Source organism: Dermacentor silvarum, chromosome 2, assembly GCF_013339745.2.
Source record: "Dermacentor silvarum isolate Dsil-2018 chromosome 2, BIME_Dsil_1.4, whole genome shotgun sequence".
NCBI lineage: Eukaryota > Metazoa > Arthropoda > Arachnida > Ixodida > Ixodidae > Dermacentor > Dermacentor silvarum.
In genome coordinates this window covers 248,542,032-248,568,560 of record NC_051155.1, presented here as the reverse complement: position 1 = coordinate 248,568,560, position 26,529 = coordinate 248,542,032, and the positions used below count along the sequence as shown (strand labels likewise).

Here is a 26,529-nt window from a genome sequence, read left to right as displayed (position 1 = left end):
CTTACGTTCGCTTAAGCTCCATCGCAAACGGTGCTTCTTTTCGCTGACGTTTCGTGGTAGTTCACGATTAACTAGAAACATCGCTTCGTTCTTCCGTCTCGTGGTCTTTCCTTAGTCCAGTGTCAAAACTAAGCGCAACACAATCACGAATGTGAACTAATTATCCCCGTTCAGCACTTTTCTAAACAGGTAACTGTATGACGAACCGCGCAAATGAAACTGGCACGTCGAGTACATACACATCCAATCAGCGTAAAAATTTTACGGGTCGCTGGATCGGAAAAAACGTTCACTTTCCGAGCGCTTTACCACTGTGGCCCGTAAAACGGCCCCTATATATATATATATATATATATATATATATATATATATATATATATATATGTAGTACAAACTGGAAATACCAATATCAGGGGCTGACTAGCCATGCTGTGGAAATATGCACATTTCTCCCCAATAATGTGGTCCCTACACTTTTAACGCCGACTGTACATCTCAATAATACAACCGAAACCGGAACGTACACATCGCGAAACCACCGAAAGTAGTCACTACACAAATGTGTTTGTAGCCATCCGGTGCCTGAAATTATCGTGTACCTGGTTGTCCCGACTGGTCAAGCAGATGAGCGCCAGTCAACGACGAACCCCTTATGATTGAAATAATAGGCCTTTGAATTCTGTCCGCGATCGCCCACAATGGCTACATTTTACACCATGTTGCACGATATTGAAGCGGGACTGAGCATGTAGACGGCGATGCCGTACGCTAGCCAGTTATGATGCTGTGGTGGCCGACCGGCTGCTGAGCTTCTTCGAATGAGCAAAGCCCCCTATGCCCTTATGCCAGTCAGGTAGGGCCAGTTTCCTGCATTCCGACTCGTATTATTATTGCGTAAGTAGCTGCGGCAATTGACACCGTGCCAATTACAGTGGTACGAACTCCGATAAGGAATGGTGGGCCAGGAAACGGTGCAGACACTTTTGTCTCGTCCCGATCCCGAGTGGCGAGAGTTGTCCTTCTGTTAATTGTCCTGGGTAAAGGCGGGATAATGTTGCGATTCATCGGCGAATGTTCCCACCTATAACGTGAGGCGCAGTGATGGAGGGATAATGGAGGAATGCGTAGCAGGAACTATTGGCGGGCTGAATGCGGGCACCTGTTCATATAGTCGTTACGGAGTGTTAACCAAAGGGTGTTGCGGCATCCCACGCTAAGCTGCGCATACGCCTGCAGTTATACTATTCCATCTAAATATTGTATTTACTGAAAATTATTACGAGTAATTTCTTCTGCACAGCGCCGCGAAGGATGTGTTGAGAAAACGTGTCTTTAATGTACACGACGAACTGCAGTCGTAACATTTTCTCTAGTAAAATATTATGAGGAACTTTAACATTAATACGCAACGTGGAACATTACAAGCACCTGCTTCGGCGCTAGAAAAAAAAAAAAAAGAGAAAACGACAAATTTAAATAGCATGGCATATTTTGAAGGCGGGAATTCTGCTGCTAGTGTGTCAATTAATAGTAGGCGGACACGTGATCACTGACTATATTCAGCCTCTGTTGCGCGATTGGAGTATATGTCATTAATTAGAAAGTTAGCCCAACGTAACAACATTAGGGATAATCAAAGCATCTGGCGACCGTCCGCTGCCTCAAATAGTCAATAAAACTACATTTTATTTCTTACTGCAGTGCGTTCAAAAACATTCTCAGCCTGCATAGAAACACAGACATTGTTCACTGGGCTTGCTGCTTCTTTGACATTGATTTCATTTCTCAAAAATCTAGTTACAATTTGTGATGAGGGAGGCGAAGTAAAAGCTGCAGATTAAGCAGCTTGACTGACCCCACCTCCCTGATCACTTGACAGCAATCAACAAAGCAGCTTAATCAAACACGCATGTGCAAAAAAAAAAAAAAAAAAAAAAAACACCAAAACACTGATGGCATTGGACATAACAAATAAGTCATTCTTCAACTAAAATTGAAGGGAATTTCAATTAAACTGCATTTATTCAGTATGTGTGGCTAAAAGTATTCTATGCGCTTAGTTAGTACGTGTCTTTGGGACATACGTAGTCATTGGGTGTATATATATATTTAAATATATATATATATATATATATATATATATATATATATATATAATATATATATATAGTCACGGGATGTTCTTGCAAGTCCACAGGGCATCTGACTGAAGTACAAGAAGACGGAGCAGTCTCAGCTGGACACCGATCGAACGCGCACTCCTAGTTCGTCGACTTCCTCTTTCACACTTCACCGTGCCGGCACCGATAATCTCCAGTACAATCACCCCCCGCACAGAAAGAAGCCATCCTAGCGACCTAGGGAAAAGACAGCATCGGCGGGTCGTGACACGGTTTAAGCCGTGCTACATGAACTATTTCGCGCCCTCGGCAACGGCGATCAGAAGACGGCGCGAGCGGCTCGATGACATAGTTCACGGGTGATGCTTGCTGCAGTACGCGGTAGGGACCGTGGTAGTTGGACAAAAACTTAGTGGATTGGCCGAGGGAAGTAGCCGGGACCCGAAGCCAAACAAGCATTCCGGGAGAATAGCGGGCACTAGGAGCGGATGCGTCATGGCGTAATTTTTGGCGCCACTGATCTTGGGTGGTGAACGAGCGGGCTAGTTGGCGACATTCTTCAGCATAAGCAGCTCCTTCTGAAACAGGTGTCACTTCAGAAGCGTCAGGACGGTAGGTGAGAATGGTGTCCAAGAGGCAGGAAGGTTCTCGGCCATATAGAGAAGAAAGAAAAGACTGAAGCCGGTGGTAGTTTGCGGGGCAGGGTTATAGGCATAAGTGACAAAAGGAAGAACCCGGTCCCAATTGGAGTGATCGCCAGACACATACATCGCAAGCATGTCGCCAAGCGTACGATTGAAACGTTCCGTCATGCCGTTAGTTTATGGATGGTAGGCGGAACCGGTGCAATGAACGATGTTGCACTCCTTTAGCAGGGCCGCGATGACATTGGAGAGAAAGACGCGCCCACGGTCACTTAATAACTCACGTGGTGCACCATGTCGCAGAATGAGGTGGCGAAGAAGGAAGCAGGCAACGTCTTTCGTATACTGTCAGGTATACTGAGTCAAGTCGTAATCGACGAGAGCAACGCTCCAATCGCAATGCCTCTCAGTCAGTGTTGCACTAGCAATATTGTCGCTAGATTTAGTAACTTGCATATCTGTTTAGCGAAAATATTTCAATTTAGCAATCGGAGAATTTTTAGCGACGTGACAAATGAAGTGAAATTTTAGCGACTTCATAGTTTGGAAAGTTGCTTGGAAAATAGCCCTTTGAAACGCACTTTATAATTCAAAAGCTACGTGTGACAGGCAAAAATTGTCTGTATGACGCGTAGGCTCTGCGACCCCGATGAAGCAATGATTGTCTTCACAGGATTCACAGTGTGCTCACAAAATGCATCTTTTTTTTGTTTTTGTTTTTTTATTCTCTACCAAACAAATTTGAATGTGTCTTGTCGCTTCGGATTCTGCATTTTGACTAAATACGTTCAATTGATGGCCACATACAAATTTTATTGTGAGATTTAGAATGCAGCAGATGAAAAATAAGATAGATTGGCTGTATAAAGGCGTATGTACAGGAGCGCCTGGGCTCGTTCACGCGAGCCTGAGGACAATGCTTCCTTATCGCATGGTTTTGGACAAATCAGTACCGTCAAGAGCCTTCAGGTAAGCCAAGGGGATTAAGCGTTGTATCTAACTTGCATAAAGGCTGCGTAATTGTCATCGCCATGTGAACATGCGACCTTATGGGTCTTGCATAATTTTGCTATCCTTTCAGGAGCCCTAAGAAATTAAAAATGTTCAGGGATAATGTGGAAATTTTCCTAGCACGCAAAGGCGAGCTAGGAAAATAATTCTATTGTGTTCTAGGAAAATCAATTGTGTTCTATTGAATGGTGCTGCGTTTGAAACCACACAATCTGACGGTAAACGCTGAATTTAAGCTGTCGTCGTCCGTTGCTATGTAAGCAGATTAGCAAAATAAAAGCCCACTACACACGGCTGGTAAAAGCGCTGTATATTCCTGCCTGGCACGAGCCCTACACAAACGTGACACGTTTAGGTAAATGATTTACGCCATGTTAGCATACATTGTAGTGTTCCGAAACTCCTACGTTACCTAAACTTTATTCAAAAGCTGTAGCGACGATATTAGTGACATTGTAGCGAAATTTAACGAACATTTAGCGAATTTTTTTGTGTGACTTTAGCGACACGCTACAAAAAATTGTTGCAATACTGCTCTGCGTTTATGCATTCGGTTTAACCGGACAAGATCTACAGTGCGACGAAGTGTTTAGCTGGGCTAAGCTCAAGAATAGTTATAAAACAGGTCACTGACATTTGTTAATATTAAGCAAGTTGACGTTTTCAGCCACACTGATAATTAGTGTTCGAGCTTTGCTGATTATGCATTAGGAAATACTGCGATATGCAGGAAGTGTAAAAGTGTTGAATCGGGCGTTTCCTAGAATGTTCTGCCAATTTCTTACAGAATTTTATGGCATTAAGACGTACGAATTTGATTAGTTATTTTTGATTAATCATCTAATTCAAAGAAAATTAGGAGAACTTGGTCTATAAAATGGCCAACAACTAGTTTTTAGCCGCGTCTTCTTATATTGGGGCGCTATAACGTAAAATGATTCCTAAACTGTTTTGATTCCAAACTCCTGAGGTCAAATTTACGTAACCACCGACACAAGCACCGGGCGGTGACCCGCAGCGTTGTCTGAACAACCCAATCAAACACTCTCCTCATTTATAGGAGGTCACCTTTGTTCGCTTTCAAAACCAATAACACTGTCTAAACTCAGCACTTTTTCTTGTCTAATTCGCTGACAAGAGGCGAGGAGCACGCTCTAGTGCAGAGGGTTTCGATGGGGCCGAGCCAGCACAGCGAAAATAGATAACCGCATGGACAGTGTGGTGCCGGCTTCTCCGATTGGTCCGCTTCGCCTTACTTAGCTTGCGGTGGCTGGTCGAAAATCGCGGCGGCGTGCAACGGAAGGATAAGAATGCCGCTAAAGCGGATTCTCAGCAAGGAAGAGTTGGCAGAGCGATGTCGTATACGTGCCGAAAGGGCTCGATAACGTTTTTCTGTCCCGCAAAAAGGTTTATCATGCGCAAATATATACATGCTCACCGGCAGGTGCGAGTACCGAGGGCCTGAGCGATCGGTGGGCAGCCATCTTCTATTCCTTTAGGAACGGGGCAGTCTGCGGCTATTCAGAAAAATTTTCAGTTTTGTTCGGCATATTAATGCATTTTTTTCGCGTACACGTCCCTTTGACGTGGTGAGTTTTCGCGGTTTTGTGAAGTCGCGTGACAGACAGGCAAAGTGGGCGTATCCAGAAAACATTGGACCAGTAGCAGAGGCTAACGGTGAAAAGGCGTCGAATCAGGAATGATTATTTTTCTTTTGTGCGGTTTAATCATGCATAAGCAGTGTCTACGTGTTATATCAGATGGGGAGCTATCGCGGTTTTCGTGACGTCGCGTGACAGACAGGCGAAGTTGGGAGTGGCCCGAAAATGTTTTGACCAATCGTGGAGGCTGATTGCAGAAATTGTAATCAGGTTACGTTATAGCGCCCCTGCACCGGCACACTTTATATTGTTGGCTAAATTTAGCCTGGAACGGCCCTATATATTGACTGCGAAACATCAGATTGTTTGGTGAGTGTCCTGTTTCGCAATGTTGATCTAGCCAAGACTGCTTTGCTCAGGAAACTCTCAAATTCTATCAAACCGTTCAGTTCGCCACTTTGCTTACTCCGATTAGGTCACAAAGTATCTGCGATATCAAATCGCAGCTACATTGCTGCGATCTGATATCAATATATATCGATATGATCTGTTATCCCAGCTACAAAGTAGGTATGAAATCAGATCGCAGCTAATCACCATGCCCGTGGCAGCATTTGACAGCGCCTAAGAGACTTCCACTCAGGCGAGAGATTCCGAGTGGCACTGTCCGTGGTATACGCCTGCTAAGCCACAAAAATGAGAGAGGGATGACGCGGCCATAGCTGTTTCGCGAAAGCAAAGCGAGATATTAGTGAGGGTATAATCTCTTGAACGGCAAAAAGCATATGAAGAATAAACGACGTGAAATAATCAAACGGCACAGTGCAATGCGGACACCGCGCTGTCCGGAAAGAAAGCACGTCGCGGGAGACAAAATTGCGGACCGACGACTGCACAATGAAAGTTACGCGCTAGGCTCACGACTGTTTTGCTATTTGACGAGGCAGCCACGAGGATAACTGACCTTGAGTGTATGCCTCTATGCATTGGTGTTGTGCTCTCGCCGACAGATACAGCTGCCCTACAGCGGTGGCTTTCAGAACAAATTACGGTGTGCAGTCGAGCGTCAGCTCTGGGTAAGGAACTGCAGACTGTTCGCTACTCTTGACGGTGGTGCGTGACACAAATAAAACACGAGAGACAAGAAGAATGGCTGTTTAGCTAGAACGGAGAAAAAAAAATCTGTTATCTCGACCGGGCACCATTTTGGAGAACGACTGACGATGTGTGCGCAGGAATTGAATCATATGCATGCAGAAAAGTTGGACCCCTGTTCTTGACTGGTGTCCGTTTCATGACAGGGAGTTGTATAGGGTGCACACTTAATTCCCCCGTTATGTGTCTCCCAAAACACTTAAACATTGCTTCTCACAGACACACTATTTTATTCGTTGTTCAGGAGGCCAGCCGTTTCGTCGGTGATGGAAAAGGTGGAATTGATTTTTCGCCTCACGACGACCGCGTCGTACGTGTAGATAGAGATATAGTGCATGTACTCATAGAATATCCGTAGCGAGTAGGACTCTTACCGCATTTGTGGCGCAGTATTATGAAACATTGTATAAGCTACGGCAAAAGTGGAACCTTGCGACATAAAGTCTCGCGTGGGCACGCCTGAAGCATCAGCAGTCCTGGTGGAATAATCAATGATTAGAAAGCGAGTGTCAGATTCTTTCTGAGCACAATGTTTAGATTCGCATGGCTCGCTTGGCCTGTAATCAGCAACGTATTATCAGTTGTTTCCCCTAAGGTTGTCTCACGCCGTACATAACTGAAGAAGGGTCTGGACAAGTGTAGACAGACCACAGGACAAGTGGACAGCTGTGGACAAGTGGAAAAACCAACCCAGTATTCAGGTCAATCGGCAGCACACTACGTGAAGGTTGTGATTTGGAATATCACCGATCGGGCGTTGTAGTTTGCTCTATACTCTCCCTCCATTTTATTTCATCCGAATATGAACTGAAATTAGTGACTGCTCTTTCTGTTCAACCAAAGGCGCTTGTATTCCCTGCAAGCTTTCTTTTGGAACAGTGAATGAACGTTTTTCGTATTGTTTACTTCATTCAGTCGAGACCCTACGTACCAAACTTTCTCGTGAACTACAGCACTTCTCTGTTTGCAGTAGACAGCACCGAAGTACTGAAGTATGCCAGGGTGACGGGAGGGAGAGGGCGAGCAGAGAACAGGCGTTATTATTTTAACAGCGGAGCTTTTTAAGCTTTCGGTTCGACCGTGGAGCGTTAGCAGAAAATTGCGCCTGGCGATGACGTCACTACGTGTTGACAAACAACGCCCCGCACAGCAGTTGCGAGGCGTTGCTAGGCGACGCACGTGACGTCATCGCTCGTGACGTCACCACCCTTTCCAAGGTTACCCTCGCCACAGTGCGAGGCGCGGCCGACGTATCCGGCGTTCGTCGGCGTGCCCCGGCTGCAGCCGGCGTCGAGATGCGACATGTTGCATTTCGCTTCGGCCACGTCACCCAGAATGAACCGCATCCGCGTCTCGTCGAGCAAGATGGGCTGGTGGAGTGCTGCGCTTTCACTGGCGTAGCTTCCCCGTGCCGAGTGCGCTCGCGCGTCAACGCTACATGGGACTATAAAGTGGCCTTTAGAAGCCTTCGCGCCGACCCCGAGTACTGTCCCGATACTCGGGGTCGGCTGAGTTTGGCTAAGAACCAGTCAAGCTAAACCAAGTTAAGCAAAGGGAAGCAAAGTTAAAGCTAGAGAAGGGCCACCAGCTTCGCATGTTTGCCCAGTCTTCGCACCACTTAGTCTGAAGCTGCCCCTAGCTTTTTTTTTAATCAGTCAGTATTATTAACTTTATCATGGTTATCCACAAAGAGTCACCATGGGCATAAAAGTACAATTACTTCGGCTCTGAAGATGAAATGAAACTGTACGATTTTCTATAGTGCACCAACGCACGTCAGAAAATGAACTGATGTAGAGGTCATCACACAATTGCGAAAGCAATGTGCAACGAAAATCAAGTATATACAATATAGCTTAGCATACCAGCAACTAACTATCGGGAAAATAATTGTGAACGTCTAGAGATTTATTATTCAACGCAGCAAAGTTCTAGGCACCACGTATTCATCATTAGTGAACCTACAGACCATATTGTAAACAAAGACCACTATGACCTTCTATATTATTTATGTCATGGGTTGGACCACTTTCTTTCATAGGTATTATACATTCGCAGACATATTAGAAATGTAATAGCTGATGCTGCCTTGTGTCTCAGAGCTATGCAAATGGTGGCAACTAACTTTAGCCAAGGTTTAAAAATATCTCGTAGCATTCTAGAGGAGGTTTAGAAGAGTAGAATTTTGGGCCAGTTGGTGATACACCTCTGACAACGGTGATGCGCAATAGACAGCATCAAAGGAAGACAGCACAAGTCCAACAAACCTTCTAGGAGGACCTAACCAAATGCAAGTTGTTAGATATTGCATGGATCAAGTCACGCTATTTATTGTATTCAGCTAACCTGCATAATTACCCAAGTTATTTAAACAACTTCCCAAGTATTAATTAGCTCCTGGTCAAAACTTCCTGGTCAAACTCCAAAAAGATGGAGAGCGTTCTCGGAAATATCTAATGCATTGGCCTCTAAGTTTCTCTCTTCTACGGAATCATTTTTCCTGCGTCCTAAAAAATCCCCTAAAATATGAAAAAAAAAATCTTGCCCGCCGCGTTTGCAGTGCTCTCAAAAGTGCCGCGTATGATCGAACAACGCATTTAGCCCTGTGTGTTGCGGCCTAGAGGGTAGCGATGAAGGCGTTGGGGGCGCGTTTAACGCCAGTGATGTGCTTCTCTTGTAGCGATAAGCAGACTGTCCTGTCTCTGCCCTATCTTTTCAAGCGGCAACACGACAAATTAAATGCGCTGTTCGTTCACGCGCGGCAAGCTGAAGAGCACTGCAATGGCTGCGCGCAAGCGGGTATATCACGTACTTTTAATGCTCACTGCAATGGCTGCGCGCAAGCGGGTATATCACGTACTTTTAATGCTATTGCAGGGACACAGGCGTTCGCCGCGCGATTAACGTCTGTGATGTGCTTCTCTTGTGGTGGTTCATGATAGCGATAAGCAGACTGTCCTGTCTCTGCCCTATCTTTTCAAGCGGCAACACGACAAATTAAATGCGCTGTTCGTTCACGCGCGGCAAGCTGAAGAGCACTGCAATGGCTGCGCGCAAGCGGGTATATCACGTACTTTTAGTGCTCACTGCAATGGCTGCGCGCAAGCGGGTATATCACGTACTTTTAATGCTATTGCAGCGACACAGGCGTTCGCCGCGCGATTAACGTCTGTGATGTGCTTCTCTTGTGGTGGTTCATGATAGCGATAAGCAGACTGTCCTGTCTCTGCCCTATCTTTTCAAGCGGCAACACGACAAATTAAATGCGCTGTTCGTTCACGCGCGGCAAGCTGAAGAGCACTGCAATGGCTGCGCGCAAGCGGGTATATCACGTACTTTTAATGCTCACTGCAATGGCTGCGCGCAAGCGGGTATATCACGTACTTTTAATGCTATTGCAGCGACACAGGCGTTCGCCGCGCGATTAACGCCTGTGATGTGCTTCTCTTGTGGTGGTTCATGATAGCGATAAGCAGACTGTCCTGTCTCTGCCCTATCTTTTCAAGCGGCAACACGACAAATTAAATGCGCTGTTCGTTCACGCGCGGCAAGCTGAAGAGCACTGCAATGGCTGCGCGCAAGCGGGTATATCACGTACTTTTAATGCTCACTGCAATGGCTGCGCGCAAGCGGGTATATCACGTACTTTTAATGCTATTGCAGCGACACAGGCGTTCGCCGCGCGATTAACGTCTGTGATGTGCTTCTCTTGTGGTGGTTCATGATAGCGATAAGCAGACTGTCCTGTCTCTGCCCTATCTTTTCAAGCGGCAACACGACAAATTAAATGCGCTGTTCGTTCACGCGCGGCAAGCTGAAGAGCACTGCAATGGCTGCGCGCAAGCGGGTATATCACGTACTTTTAATGCTCACTGCAATGGCTGCGCGCAAGCGGGTATATCACGTACTTTTAATGCTATTGCAGCGACACAGGCGTTCGCCGCGCGATTAACGCCTGTGATGTGCTTCTCTTGTGGTGGTTCATGATAGCGATAAGCAGACTGTCCTGTCTCTGCCCTATCTTTTCAAGCGGCAACACGACAAATTAAATGCGCTGTTCGTTCACGCGCGGCAAGCTGAAGAGCACTGCAATGGCTGCGCGCAAGCGGGTATATCACGTACTTTTAATGCTCACTGCAATGGCTGCGCGCAAGCGGGTATATCACGTACTTTTAATGCTATTGCAGCGACACAGGCGTTCGCCGCGCGATTAACGTCTGTGATGTGCTTCTCTTGTGGTGGTTCATGATAGCGATAAGCAGACTGTCCTGTCTCTGCCCTATCTTTTCAAGCGGCAACACGACAAATTAAATGCGCTGTTCGTTCACGCGCGGCAAGCTGAAGAGCACTGCAATGGCTGCGCGCAAGCGGGTATATCACGTACTTTTAATGCTCACTGCAATGGCTGCGCGCAAGCGGGTATATCACGTACTTTTAATGCTATTGCAGCGACACAGGCGTTCGCCGCGCGATTAACGCCTGTGATGTGCTTCTCTTGTGGTGGTTCATGATAGCGATAAGCAGACTGTCCTGTCTCTGCCCTATCTTTTCAAGCGGCAACACGACAAATTAAATGCGCTGTTCGTTCACGCGCGGCAAGCTGAAGAGCACTGCAATGGCTGCGCGCAAGCGGGTATATCACGTACTTTTAATGCTCACTGCAATGGCTGCGCGCAAGCGGGTATATCACGTACTTTTAATGCTATTGCAGCGACACAGGCGTTCGCCGCGCGATTAACGTCTGTGATGTGCTTCTCTTGTGGTGGTTCATGATAGCGATAAGCAGACTGTCCTGTCTCTGCCCTATCTTTTCAAGCGGCAACACGACAAATTAAATGCGCTGTTCGTTCACGCGCGGCAAGCTGAAGAGCACTGCAATGGCTGCGCGCAAGCGGGTATATCACGTACTTTTAATGCTCACTGCAATGGCTGCGCGCAAGCGGGTATATCACGTACTTTTAATGCTATTGCAGCGACACAGGCGTTCGCCGCGCGATTAACGCCTGTGATGTGCTTCTCTTGTGGTGGTTCATGATAGCGATAAGCAGACTGTCCTGTCTCTGCCCTATCTTTTCAAGCGGCAACACGACAAATTAAATGCGCTGTTCGTTCACGCGCGGCAAGCTGAAGAGCACTGCAATGGCTGCGCGCAAGCGGGTATATCACGTACTTTTAATGCTCACTGCAATGGCTGCGCGCAAGCGGGTATATCACGTACTTTTAATGCTATTGCAGCGACACAGGCGTTCGCCGCGCGATTAACGTCTGTGATGTGCTTCTCTTGTGGTGGTTCATGATAGCGATAAGCAGACTGTCCTGTCTCTGCCCTATCTTTTCAAGCGGCAACACGACAAATTAAATGCGCTGTTCGTTCACGCGCGGCAAGCTGAAGAGCACTGCAATGGCTGCGCGCAAGCGGGTATATCACGTACTTTTAATGCTCACTGCAATGGCTGCGCGCAAGCGGGTATATCACGTACTTTTAATGCTATTGCAGCGACACAGGCGTTCGCCGCGCGATTAACGTCTGTGATGTGCTTCTCTTGTGGTGGTTCATGATAGCGATAAGCAGACTGTCCTGTCTCTGCCCTATCTTTTCAAGCGGCAACACGACAAATTAAATGCGCTGTTCGTTCACGCGCGGCAAGCTGAAGAGCACTGCAATGGCTGCGCGCAAGCGGGTATATCACGTACTTTTAATGCTCACTGCAATGGCTGCGCGCAAGCGGGTATATCACGTACTTTTAATGCTATTGCAGCGACACAGGCGTTCGCCGCGCGATTAACGTCTGTGATGTGCTTCTCTTGTGGTGGTTCATGATAGCGATAAGCAGACTGTCCTGTCTCTGCCCTATCTTTTCAAGCGGCAACACGACAAATTAAATGCGCTGTTCGTTCACGCGCGGCAAGCTGAAGAGCACTGCAATGGCTGCGCGCAAGCGGGTATATCACGTACTTTTAATGCTCACTGCAATGGCTGCGCGCAAGCGGGTATATCACGTACTTTTAATGCTATTGCAGCGACACAGGCGTTCGCCGCGCGATTAACGTCTGTGATGTGCTTCTCTTGCGGTGGTTCATGATAGCGATAAGCAGACTGTCCTGTCTCTGCCCTATCTTTTCAAGCGGCAACACGACAAATTAAATGCGCTGTTCGTTCACGCGCGGCAAGCTGAAGAGCACTGCAATGGCTGCGCGCAAGCGGGTATATCACGTACTTTTAATGCTCACTGCAATGGCTGCGCGCAAGCGGGTATATCACGTACTTTTAATGCTATTGCAGCGACACAGGCGTTCGCCGCGCGATTAACGTCTGTGATGTGCTTCTCTTGTGGTGGTTCATGATAGCGATAAGCAGACTGTCCTGTCTCTGCCCTATCTTTTCAAGCGGCAACACGACAAATTAAATGCGCTGTTCGTTCACGCGCGGCAAGCTGAAGAGCACTGCAATGGCTGCGCGCAAGCGGGTATATCACGTACTTTTAATGCTCACTGCAATGGCTGCGCGCAAGCGGGTATATCACGTACTTTTAATGCTATTGCAGCGACACAGGCGTTCGCCGCGCGATTAACGTCTGTGATGTGCTTCTCTTGCGGTGGTTCATGATAGCGATAAGCAGACTGTCCTGTCTCTGCCCTATCTTTTCAAGCGGCAACACGACAAATTAAATGCGCTGTTCGTTCACGCGCGGCAAGCTGAAGAGCACTGCAATGGCTGCGCGCAAGCGGGTATATCACGTACTTTTAATGCTATTGCAGCGACACAGGCGTTCGCCGCGCGATTAACGTCTGTGATGTGCTTCTCTTGTGGTGGTTCATGATAGCGATAAGGAGACTGTCCTGTCTCTGCCCTATCTTTTCAAGCGGCAACACGACAAATTAAATGCGCTGTTCGTTCACGCGCGGCAAGCTGAAGAGCACTGCAATGGCTGCGCGCAAGCGGGTATATCACGTACTTTTAATGCTCACTGCAATGGCTGCGCGCAAGCGGGTATATCACGTACTTTTAATGCTATTGCAGCGACACAGGCGTTCGCCGCGCGATTAACGCCTGTGATGTGCTTCTCTTGTGGTGGTTCATGATAGCGATAAGCAGACTGTCCTGTCTCTGCCCTATCTTTTCAAGCGGCAACACGACAAATTAAATGCGCTGTTCGTTCACGCGCGGCAAGCTGAAGAGCACTGCAATGGCTGCGCGCAAGCGGGTATATCACGTACTTTTAATGCTCACTGCAATGGCTGCGCGCAAGCGGGTATATCACGTACTTTTAATGCTATTGCAGCGACACAGGCGTTCGCCGCGCGATTAACGCCTGTGATGTGCTTCTCTTGTGGTGGTTCATGATAGCGATAAGCAGACTGTCCTGTCTCTGCCCTATCTTTTCAAGCGGCAACACGACAAATTAAATGCGCTGTTCGTTCACGCGCGGCAAGCTGAAGAGCACTGCAATGGCTGCGCGCAAGCGGGTATATCACGTACTTTTAATGCTCACTGCAATGGCTGCGCGCAAGCGGGTATATCACGTACTTTTAATGCTATTGCAGCGACACAGGCGTTCGCCGCGCGATTAACGCCTGTGATGTGCTTCTCTTGTGGTGGTTCATGATAGCGATAAGCAGACTGTCCTGTCTCTGCCCTATCTTTTCAAGCGGCAACACGACAAATTAAATGCGCTGTTCGTTCACGCGCGGCAAGCTGAAGAGCACTGCAATGGCTGCGCGCAAGCGGGTATATCACGTACTTTTAATGCTCACTGCAATGGCTGCGCGCAAGCGGGTATATCACGTACTTTTAATGCTATTGCAGCGACACAGGCGTTCGCCGCGCGATTAACGTCTGTGATGTGCTTCTCTTGTGGTGGTTCATGATAGCGATAAGCAGACTGTCCTGTCTCTGCCCTATCTTTTCAAGCGGCAACACGACAAATTAAATGCGCTGTTCGTTCACGCGCGGCAAGCTGAAGAGCACTGCAATGGCTGCGCGCAAGCGGGTATATCACGTACTTTTAATGCTCACTGCAATGGCTGCGCGCAAGCGGGTATATCACGTACTTTTAATGCTATTGCAGCGACACAGGCGTTCGCCGCGCGATTAACGTCTGTGATGTGCTTCTCTTGTGGTGGTTCATGATAGCGATAAGCAGACTGTCCTGTCTCTGCCCTATCTTTTCAAGCGGCAACACGACAAATTAAATGCGCTGTTCGTTCACGCGCGGCAAGCTGAAGAGCACTGCAATGGCTGCGCGCAAGCGGGTATATCACGTACTTTTAATGCTCACTGCAATGGCTGCGCGCAAGCGGGTATATCACGTACTTTTAATGCTATTGCAGCGACACAGGCGTTCGCCGCGCGATTAACGTCTGTGATGTGCTTCTCTTGTGGTGGTTCATGATAGCGATAAGCAGACTGTCCTGTCTCTGCCCTATCTTTTCAAGCGGCAACACGACAAATTAAATGCGCTGTTCGTTCACGCGCGGCAAGCTGAAGAGCACTGCAATGGCTGCGCGCAAGCGGGTATATCACGTACTTTTAATGCTCACTGCAATGGCTGCGCGCAAGCGGGTATATCACGTACTTTTAATGCTATTGCAGCGACACAGGCGTTCGCCGCGCGATTAACGTCTGTGATGTGCTTCTCTTGTGGTGGTTCATGATAGCGATAAGCAGACTGTCCTGTCTCTGCCCTATCTTTTCAAGCGGCAACACGACAAATTAAATGCGCTGTTCGTTCACGCGCGGCAAGCTGAAGAGCACTGCAATGGCTGCGCGCAAGCGGGTATATCACGTACTTTTAATGCTCACTGCAATGGCTGCGCGCAAGCGGGTATATCACGTACTTTTAATGCTATTGCAGCGACACAGGCGTTCGCCGCGCGATTAACGTCTGTGATGTGCTTCTCTTGCGGTGGTTCATGATAGCGATAAGCAGACTGTCCTGTCTCTGCCCTATCTTTTCAAGCGGCAACACGACAAATTAAATGCGCTGTTCGTTCACGCGCGGCAAGCTGAAGAGCACTGCAATGGCTGCGCGCAAGCGGGTATATCACGTACTTTTAATGCTCACTGCAATGGCTGCGCGCAAGCGGGTATATCACGTACTTTTAATGCTATTGCAGCGACACAGGCGTTCGCCGCGCGATTAACGTCTGTGATGTGCTTCTCTTGCGGTGGTTCATGATAGCGATAAGCAGACTGTCCTGTCTCTGCCCTATCTTTTCAAGCGGCAACACGACAAATTAAATGCGCTGTTCGTTCACGCGCGGCAAGCTGAAGAGCACTGCAATGGCTGCGCGCAAGCGGGTATATCACGTACTTTTAATGCTCACTGCAATGGCTGCGCGCAAGCGGGTATATCACGTACTTTTAATGCTATTGCAGCGACACAGGCGTTCGCCGCGCGATTAACGTCTGTGATGTGCTTCTCTTGTGGTGGTTCATGATAGCGATAAGCAGACTGTCCTGTCTCTGCCCTATCTTTTCAAGCGGCAACACGACAAATTAAATGCGCTGTTCGTTCACGCGCGGCAAGCTGAAGAGCACTGCAATGGCTGCGCGCAAGCGGGTATATCACGTACTTTTAATGCTCACTGCAATGGCTGCGCGCAAGCGGGTATATCACGTACTTTTAATGCTATTGCAGCGACACAGGCGTTCGCCGCGCGATTAACGTCTGTGATGTGCTTCTCTTGCGGTGGTTCATGATAGCGATAAGCAGACTGTCCTGTCTCTGCCCTATCTTTTCAAGCGGCAACACGACAAATTAAATGCGCTGTTCGTTCACGCGCGGCAAGCTGAAGAGCACTGCAATGGCTGCGCGCAAGCGGGTATATCACGTACTTTTAATGCTCACTGCAATGGCTGCGCGCAAGCGGGTATATCACGTACTTTTAATGCTATTGCAGCGACACAGGCGTTCGCCGCGCGATTAACGTCTGTGATGTGCTTCTCTTGCTGGTGGTTCATGATAGCGATAAGCAGACTGTCCTGTCTCTGCCCTATCTTTTCAAGCGGCAACACGACAAATTAAATGCGCTGTTCGTTCACGCGCGGCAAGCTGAAGAGCACTGCAATGGCTGCGCGCAAGCGGGTATATCACGTACTTTTAATGCTCACTGCAATGGCTGCGCGCAAGCGGGTATATCACGTACTTTTAATGCTATTGCAGCGACACAGGCGTTCGCCGCGCGATTAACGTCTGTGATGTGCTTCTCTTGCGGTGGTTCATGATAGCGATAAGCAGACTGTCCTGTCTCTGCCCTATCTTTTCAAGCGGCAACACGACAAATTAAATGCGCTGTTCGTTCACGCGCGGCAAGCTGAAGAGCACTGCAATGGCTGCGCGCAAGCGGGTATATCACGTACTTTTAATGCTCACTGCAATGGCTGCGCGCAAGCGGGTATATCACGTACTTTTAATGCTATTGCAGCGACACAGGCGTTCGCCGCGCGATTAACGTCTGTGATGTGCTTCTCTTGTGGTGGTTCATGATAGCGATAAGCAGACTGTCCTGTCTCTGCCCTATCTTTTCAAGCGGCAACACGACAAATTAAATGCGCTGTTCGTTCACGCGCGGCAAGCTGAAGAGCACTGCAATGGCTGCGCGCAAGCGGGTATATCACGTACTTTTAATGCTCACTGCAATGGCTGCGCGCAAGCGGGTATATCACGTACTTTTAATGCTATTGCAGCGACACAGGCGTTCGCCGCGCGATTAACGTCTGTGATGTGCTTCTCTTGTGGTGGTTCATGATAGCGATAAGCAGACTGTCCTGTCTCTGCCCTATCTTTTCAAGCGGCAACACGACAAATTAAATGCGCTGTTCGTTCACGCGCGGCAAGCTGAAGAGCACTGCAATGGCTGCGCGCAAGCGGGTATATCACGTACTTTTAATGCTCACTGCAATGGCTGCGCGCAAGCGGGTATATCACGTACTTTTAATGCTATTGCAGCGACACAGGCGTTCGCCGCGCGATTAACGTCTGTGATGTGCTTCTCTTGCGGTGGTTCATGATAGCGATAAGCAGACTGTCCTGTCTCTGCCCTATCTTTTCAAGCGGCAACACGACAAATTAAATGCGCTGTTCGTTCACGCGCGGCAAGCTGAAGAGCACTGCAATGGCTGCGCGCAAGCGGGTATATCACGTACTTTTAATGCTCACTGCAATGGCTGCGCGCAAGCGGGTATATCACGTACTTTTAATGCTATTGCAGCGACACAGGCGTTCGCCGCGCGATTAACGTCTGTGATGTGCTTCTCTTGTGGTGGTTCATGATAGCGATAAGCAGACTGTCCTGTCTCTGCCCTATCTTTTCAAGCGGCAACACGACAAATTAAATGCGCTGTTCGTTCACGCGCGGCAAGCTGAAGAGCACTGCAATGGCTGCGCGCAAGCGGGTATATCACGTACTTTTAATGCTCACTGCAATGGCTGCGCGCAAGCGGGTATATCACGTACTTTTAATGCTATTGCAGCGACACAGGCGTTCGCCGCGCGATTAACGTCTGTGATGTGCTTCTCTTGTGGTGGTTCATGATAGCGATAAGCAGACTGTCCTGTCTCTGCCCTATCTTTTCAAGCGGCAACACGACAAATTAAATGCGCTGTTCGTTCACGCGCGGCAAGCTGAAGAGCACTGCAATGGCTGCGCGCAAGCGGGTATATCACGTACTTTTAATGCTCACTGCAATGGCTGCGCGCAAGCGGGTATATCACGTACTTTTAATGCTATTGCAGCGACACAGGCGTTCGCCGCGCGATTAACGTCCTGTGATGTGCTTCTCTTGTGGTGGTTCATGATAGCGATAAGCAGACTGTCCTGTCTCTGCCCTATCTTTTCAAGCGGCAACACGACAAATTAAATGCGCTGTTCGTTCACGCGCGGCAAGCTGAAGAGCACTGCAATGGCTGCGCGCAAGCGGGTATATCACGTACTTTTAATGCTCACTGCAATGGCTGCGCGCAAGCGGGTATATCACGTACTTTTAATGCTATTGCAGCGACACAGGCGTTCGCCGCGCGATTAACGTCTGTGATGTGCTTCTCTTGTGGTGGTTCATGATAGCGATAAGCAGACTGTCCTGTCTCTGCCCTATCTTTTCAAGCGGCAACACGACAAATTAAATGCGCTGTTCGTTCACGCGCGGCAAGCTGAAGAGCACTGCAATGGCTGCGCGCAAGCGGGTATATCACGTACTTTTAATGCTCACTGCAATGGCTGCGCGCAAGCGGGTATATCACGTACTTTTAATGCTATTGCAGCGACACAGGCGTTCGCCGCGCGATTAACGTCTGTGATGTGCTTCTCTTGTGGTGGTTCATGATAGCGATAAGCAGACTGTCCTGTCTCTGCCCTATCTTTTCAAGCGGCAACACGACAAATTAAATGCGCTGTTCGTTCACGCGCGGCAAGCTGAAGAGCACTGCAATGGCTGCGCGCAAGCGGGTATATCACGTACTTTTAATGCTCACTGCAATGGCTGCGCGCAAGCGGGTATATCACGTACTTTTAATGCTATTGCAGCGACACAGGCGTTCGCCGCGCGATTAACGTCTGTGATGTGCTTCTCTTGTGGTGGTTCATGATAGCGATAAGCAGACTGTCCTGTCTCTGCCCTATCTTTTCAAGCGGCAACACGACAAATTAAATGCGCTGTTCGTTCACGCGCGGCAAGCTGAAGAGCACTGCAATGGCTGCGCGCAAGCGGGTATATCACGTACTTTTAATGCTCACTGCAATGGCTGCGCGCAAGCGGGTATATCACGTACTTTTAATGCTATTGCAGCGACACAGGCGTTCGCCGCGCGATTAACGTCTGTGATGTGCTTCTCTTGCTGGTGGTTCATGATAGCGATAAGCAGACTGTCCTGTCTCTGCCCTATCTTTTCAAGCGGCAACACGACAAATTAAATGCGCTGTTCGTTCACGCGCGGCAAGCTGAAGAGCACTGCAATGGCTGCGCGCAAGCGGGTATATCACGTACTTTTAATGCTCACTGCAATGGCTGCGCGCAAGCGGGTATATCACGTACTTTTAATGCTATTGCAGCGACACAGGCGTTCGCCGCGCGATTAACGTCTGTGATGTGCTTCTCTTGTGGTGGTTCATGATAGCGATAAGCAGACTGTCCTGTCTCTGCCCTATCTTTTCAAGCGGCAACACGACAAATTAAATGCGCTGTTCGTTCACGCGCGGCAAGCTGAAGAGCACTGCAATGGCTGCGCGCAAGCGGGTATATCACGTACTTTTAATGCTCACTGCAATGGCTGCGCGCAAGCGGGTATATCACGTACTTTTAATGCTATTGCAGCGACACAGGCGTTCGCCGCGCGATTAACGTCTGTGATGTGCTTCTCTTGCGGTGGTTCATGATAGCGATAAGCAGACTGTCCTGTCTCTGCCCTATCTTTTCAAGCGGCAACACGACAAATTAAATGCGCTGTTCGTTCACGCGCGGCAAGCTGAAGAGCACTGCAATGGCTGCGCGCAAGCGGGTATATCACGTACTTTTAATGCTCACTGCAATGGCTGCGCGCAAGCGGGTATATCACGTACTTTTAATGCTATTGCAGCGACACAGGCGTTCGCCGCGCGATTAACGTCTGTGATGTGCTTCTCTTGCGGTGGTTCATGATAGCGATAAGCAGACTGTCCTGTCTCTGCCCTATCTTTTCAAGCGGCAACACGACAAATTAAATGCGCTGTTCGTTCACGCGCGGCAAGCTGAAGAGCACTGCAATGGCTGCGCGCAAGCGGGTATATCACGTACTTTTAATGCTCACTGCAATGGCTGCGCGCAAGCGGGTATATCACGTACTTTTAATGCTATTGCAGCGACACAGGCGTTCGCCGCGCGATTAACGTCTGTGATGTGCTTCTCTTGCGGTGGTTCATGATAGCGATAAGCAGACTGTCCTGTCTCTGCCCTATCTTTTCAAGCGGCAACACGACAAATTAAATGCGCTGTTCGTTCACGCGCGGCAAGCTGAAGAGCACTGCAATGGCTGCGCGCAAGCGGGTATATCACGTACTTTTAATGCTCACTGCAATGGCTGCGCGCAAGCGGGTATATCACGTACTTTTAATGCTATTGCAGCGACACAGGCGTTCGCCGCGCGATTAACGTCTGTGATGTGCTTCTCTTGTGGTGGTTCATGATAGCGATAAGCAGACTGTCCTGTCTCTGCCCTATCTTTTCAAGCGGCAACACGACAAATTAAATGCGCTGTTCGTTCACGCGCGGCAAGCTGAAGAGCACTGCAATGGCTGCGCGCAAGCGGGTATATCACGTACTTTTAATGCTCACTGCAATGGCTGCGCGCAAGCGGGTATATCACGTACTTTTAATGCTATTGCAGCGACACAGGCGTTCGCCGCGCGATTAACGTCTGTGATGTGCTTCTCTTGTGGTGGTTCATGATAGCGATAAGCAGACTGTCCTGTCTCTGCCCTATCTTTTCAAGCGGCAACACGACAAATTAAATGCGCTGTTCGTTCACGCGCGGCAAGCTGAAGAGCACTGCAATGGCTGCGCGCAAGCGGGTATATCACGTACTTTTAATGCTCACTGCAATGGCTGCGCGCAAGCGGGTATATCACGTACTTTTAATGCTATTGCAGCGACACAGGCGTTCGCCGCGCGATTAACGTCTGTGATGTGCTTCTCTTGCGGTGGTTCATGATAGCGATAAGCAGACTGTCCTGTCTCTGCCCTATCTTTTCAAGCGGCAACACGACAAATTAAATGCGCTGTTCGTTCACGCGCGGCAAGCTGAAGAGCACTGCAATGGCTGCGCGCAAGCGGGTATATCACGTACTTTTAATGCTCACTGCAATGGCTGCGCGCAAGCGGGTATATCACGTACTTTTAATGCTATTGCAGCGACACAGGCGTTCGCCGCGCGATTAACGTCTGTGATGTGCTTCTCTTGTGGTGGTTCATGATAGCGATAAGCAGACTGTCCTGTCTCTGCCCTATCTTTTCAAGCGGCAACACGACAAATTAAATGCGCTGTTCGTTCACGCGCGGCAAGCTGAAGAGCACTGCAATGGCTGCGCGCAAGCGGGTATATCACGTACTTTTAATGCTCACTGCAATGGCTGCGCGCAAGCGGGTATATCACGTACTTTTAATGCTATTGCAGCGACACAGGCGTTCGCCGCGCGATTAACGTCCTGTGATGTGCTTCTCTTGTGGTGGTTCATGATAGCGATAAGCAGACTGTCCTGTCTCTGCCCTATCTTTTCAAGCGGCAACACGACAAATTAAATGCGCTGTTCGTTCACGCGCGGCAAGCTGAAGAGCACTGCAATGGCTGCGCGCAAGCGGGTATATCACGTACTTTTAATGCTCACTGCAATGGCTGCGCGCAAGCGGGTATATCACGTACTTTTAATGCTATTGCAGCGACACAGGCGTTCGCCGCGCGATTAACGTCTGTGATGTGCTTCTCTTGTGGTGGTTCATGATAGCGATAAGCAGACTGTCCTGTCTCTGCCCTATCTTTTCAAGCGGCAACACGACAAATTAAATGCGCTGTTCGTTCACGCGCGGCAAGCTGAAGAGCACTGCAATGGCTGCGCGCAAGCGGGTATATCACGTACTTTTAATGCTCACTGCAATGGCTGCGCGCAAGCGGGTATATCACGTACTTTTAATGCTATTGCAGCGACACAGGCGTTCGCCGCGCGATTAACGTCTGTGATGTGCTTCTCTTGTGGTGGTTCATGATAGCGATAAGCAGACTGTCCTGTCTCTGCCCTATCTTTTCAAGCGGCAACACGACAAATTAAATGCGCTGTTCGTTCACGCGCGGCAAGCTGAAGAGCACTGCAATGGCTGCGCGCAAGCGGGTATATCACGTACTTTTAATGCTCACTGCAATGGCTGCGCGCAAGCGGGTATATCACGTACTTTTAATGCTATTGCAGCGACACAGGCGTTCGCCGCGCGATTAACGTCTGTGATGTGCTTCTCTTGTGGTGGTTCATGATAGCGATAAGCAGACTGTCCTGTCTCTGCCCTATCTTTTCAAGCGGCAACACGACAAATTAAATGCGCTGTTCGTTCACGCGCGGCAAGCTGAAGAGCACTGCAATGGCTGCGCGCAAGCGGGTATATCACGTACTTTTAATGCTCACTGCAATGGCTGCGCGCAAGCGGGTATATCACGTACTTTTAATGCTATTGCAGCGACACAGGCGTTCGCCGCGCGATTAACGTCTGTGATGTGCTTCTCTTGCGGTGGTTCATGATTGCGATAAGCAGACTGTCCTGTCTCTGCCCTATCTTTTCAAGCGGCAACACGACAAATTAAATGCGCTGTTCGTTCACGCGCGGCAAGCTGAAGAGCACTGCAATGGCTGCGCGCAAGCGGGTATATCACGTACTTTTAATGCTATTGCAGCGACACAGGCGTTCGCCGCGCGATTAACGCTGTGATGTGCTTCTCTTGCTGGTGGTTCATGATTAGCGATAAGCAGACTGTCCTGTCTCTGCCCTATCTTTTCAAGCGGCAACACGGACAAATTAAATGCGCTGTTCGTTCACGCGCGGCAAGCTGAAGAGCACTGCAATGGCTGCGCGCAAGCGGGTATATCACGTACTTTTAATGCTCACTGCAATGGCTGCGCGCAAGCGGGTATATCACGTACTTTTAATGCTATTGCAGCGACACAGGCGTTCGCCGCGCGATTAACGTCTGTGATGTGCTTCTCTTGTGGTGGTTCATGATAGCGATAAGCAGACTGTCCTGTCTCTGCCCTATCTTTTCAAGCGGCAACACGACAAATTAAATGCGCTGTTCGTTCACGCGCGGCAAGCTGAAGAGCACTGCAATGGCTGCGCGCAAGCGGGTATATCACGTACTTTTAATGCTCACTGCAATGGCTGCGCGCAAGCGGGTATATCACGTACTTTTAATGCTATTGCAGCGACACAGGCGTTCGCCGCGCGATTAACGTCTGTGATGTGCTTCTCTTGTGGTGGTTCATGATAGCGATAAGCAGACTGTCCTGTCTCTGCCCTATCTTTTCAAGCGGCAACACGACAAATTAAATGCGCTGTTCGTTCACGCGCGGCAAGCTGAAGAGCACTGCAATGGCTGCGCGCAAGCGGGTATATCACGTACTTTTAATGCTCACTGCAATGGCTGCGCGCAAGCGGGTATATCACGTACTTTTAATGCTATTGCAGCGACACAGGCGTTCGCCGCGCGATTAACGTCTGTGATGTGCTTCTCTTGTGGTGGTTCATGATAGCGATAAGCAGACTGTCCTGTCTCTGCCCTATCTTTTCAAGCGGCAACACGACAAATTAAATGCGCTGTTCGTTCACGCGCGGCAAGCTGAAGAGCACTGCAATGGCTGCGCGCAAGCGGGTATATCACGTACTTTTAATGCTCACTGCAATGGCTGCGCGCAAGCGGGTATATCACGTACTTTTAATGCTATTGCAGCGACACAGGCGTTCGCCGCGCGATTAACGTCTGTGATGTGCTTCTCTTGCGGTGGTTCATGATAGCGATAAGCAGACTGTCCTGTCTCTGCCCTATCTTTTCAAGCGGCAACACGACAAATTAAATGCGCTGTTCGTTCACGCGCGGCAAGCTGAAGAGCACTGCAATGGCTGCGCGCAAGCGGGTATATCACGTACTTTTAATGCTCACTGCAATGGCTGCGCGCAAGCGGGTATATCACGTACTTTTAATGCTATTGCAGCGACACAGGCGTTCGCCGCGCGATTAACGTCTGTGATGTGCTTCTCTTGTGGTGGTTCATGATAGCGATAAGCAGACTGTCCTGTCTCTGCCCTATCTTTTCAAGCGGCAACACGACAAATTAAATGCGCTGTTCGTTCACGCGCGGCAAGCTGAAGAGCACTGCAATGGCTGCGCGCAAGCGGGTATATCACGTACTTTTAATGCTCACTGCAATGGCTGCGCGCAAGCGGGTATATCACGTACTTTTAATGCTATTGCAGCGACACAGGCGTTCGCCGCGCGATTAACGTCTGTGATGTGCTTCTCTTGCTGGTGGTTCATGATAGCGATAAGCAGACTGTCCTGTCTCTGCCCTATCTTTTCAAGCGGCAACACGACAAATTAAATGCGCTGTTCGTTCACGCGCGGCAAGCTGAAGAGCACTGCAATGGCTGCGCGCAAGCGGGTATATCACGTACTTTTAATGCTCACTGCAATGGCTGCGCGCAAGCGGGTATATCACGTACTTTTAATGCTATTGCAGCGACACAGGCGTTCGCCGCGCGATTAACGTCTGTGATGTGCTTCTCTTGCGGTGGTTCATGATAGCGATAAGCAGACTGTCCTGTCTCTGCCCTATCTTTTCAAGCGGCAACACGACAAATTAAATGCGCTGTTCGTTCACGCGCGGCAAGCTGAAGAGCACTGCAATGGCTGCGCGCAAGCGGGTATATCACGTACTTTTAATGCTCACTGCAATGGCTGCGCGCAAGCGGGTATATCACGTACTTTTAATGCTATTGCAGCGACACAGGCGTTCGCCGCGCGATTAACGTCCTGTGATGTGCTTCTCTTGCGGTGGTTCATGATAGCGATAAGCAGACTGTCCTGTCTCTGCCCTATCTTTTCAAGCGGCAACACGACAAATTAAATGCGCTGTTCGTTCACGCGCGGCAAGCTGAAGAGCACTGCAATGGCTGCGCGCAAGCGGGTATATCACGTACTTTTAATGCTCACTGCAATGGCTGCGCGCAAGCGGGTATATCACGTACTTTTAATGCTATTGCAGCGACACAGGCGTTCGCCGCGCGATTAACGTCTGTGATGTGCTTCTCTTGTGGTGGTTCATGATAGCGATAAGCAGACTGTCCTGTCTCTGCCCTATCTTTTCAAGCGGCAACACGACAAATTAAATGCGCTGTTCGTTCACGCGCGGCAAGCTGAAGAGCACTGCAATGGCTGCGCGCAAGCGGGTATATCACGTACTTTTAATGCTCACTGCAATGGCTGCGCGCAAGCGGGTATATCACGTACTTTTAATGCTATTGCAGCGACACAGGCGTTCGCCGCGCGATTAACGTCTGTGATGTGCTTCTCTTGTGGTGGTTCATGATAGCGATAAGCAGACTGTCCTGTCTCTGCCCTATCTTTTCAAGCGGCAACACGACAAATTAAATGCGCTGTTCGTTCACGCGCGGCAAGCTGAAGAGCACTGCAATGGCTGCGCGCAAGCGGGTATATCACGTACTTTTAATGCTCACTGCAATGGCTGCGCGCAAGCGGGTATATCACGTACTTTTAATGCTATTGCAGCGACACAGGCGTTCGCCGCGCGATTAACGTCTGTGATGTGCTTCTCTTGCGGTGGTTCATGATAGCGATAAGCAGACTGTCCTGTCTCTGCCCTATCTTTTCAAGCGGCAACACGACAAATTAAATGCGCTGTTCGTTCACGCGCGGCAAGCTGAAGAGCACTGCAATGGCTGCGCGCAAGCGGGTATATCACGTACTTTTAATGCTCACTGCAATGGCTGCGCGCAAGCGGGTATATCACGTACTTTTAATGCTATTGCAGCAACACAGGCGTTCGCCGCGCGATTAACGCCTGTGATGTGCTTCTCTTGCGGTGGTTCATGATAGCGATAAGCAGACTGTCCTGTCTCTGCTCTATCTTTTCAAGCGGCAACACGCATGATTAAATGCGCTGTTCGTTCACGCGCGGCAAGCATGAAGAGCACTGGAATGGCTGCGCGCAGGCGGGTATATCACGTACTTTTTAGAGAACCGTGTTGGAAACCAACTGTTGGACCAACTTGGTATGTGAGATTGGATATGTGCCCTACTTCAATGAATCTGTTTCACGCCACCTTGGGTCACTGGGTATGTGCCGCTCTTCAATGACAAAAAAAAATCTGGTGCTGGGCTTATACGTGACGCTTTACAGGGCTGATAGTACGGCGTGTTGCTACATTGCATCAATACTAATCGAATAAACATCGATATTTATCGTGAGATG

At 49.1% G+C, this 26,529-nt stretch overlaps 1 protein-coding gene across 1 annotated transcript in view; it reads right to left on the bottom strand.

Annotated features, from left to right (window-relative positions):
* The window catches only part of LOC119443086 (sodium-coupled monocarboxylate transporter 1-like), a 195,896-nt gene that overhangs the window by 147,376 nt on the left and 21,991 nt on the right, over window positions 1–26,529 (bottom strand). The gene's annotated exons all lie outside the window — the stretch shown is intronic.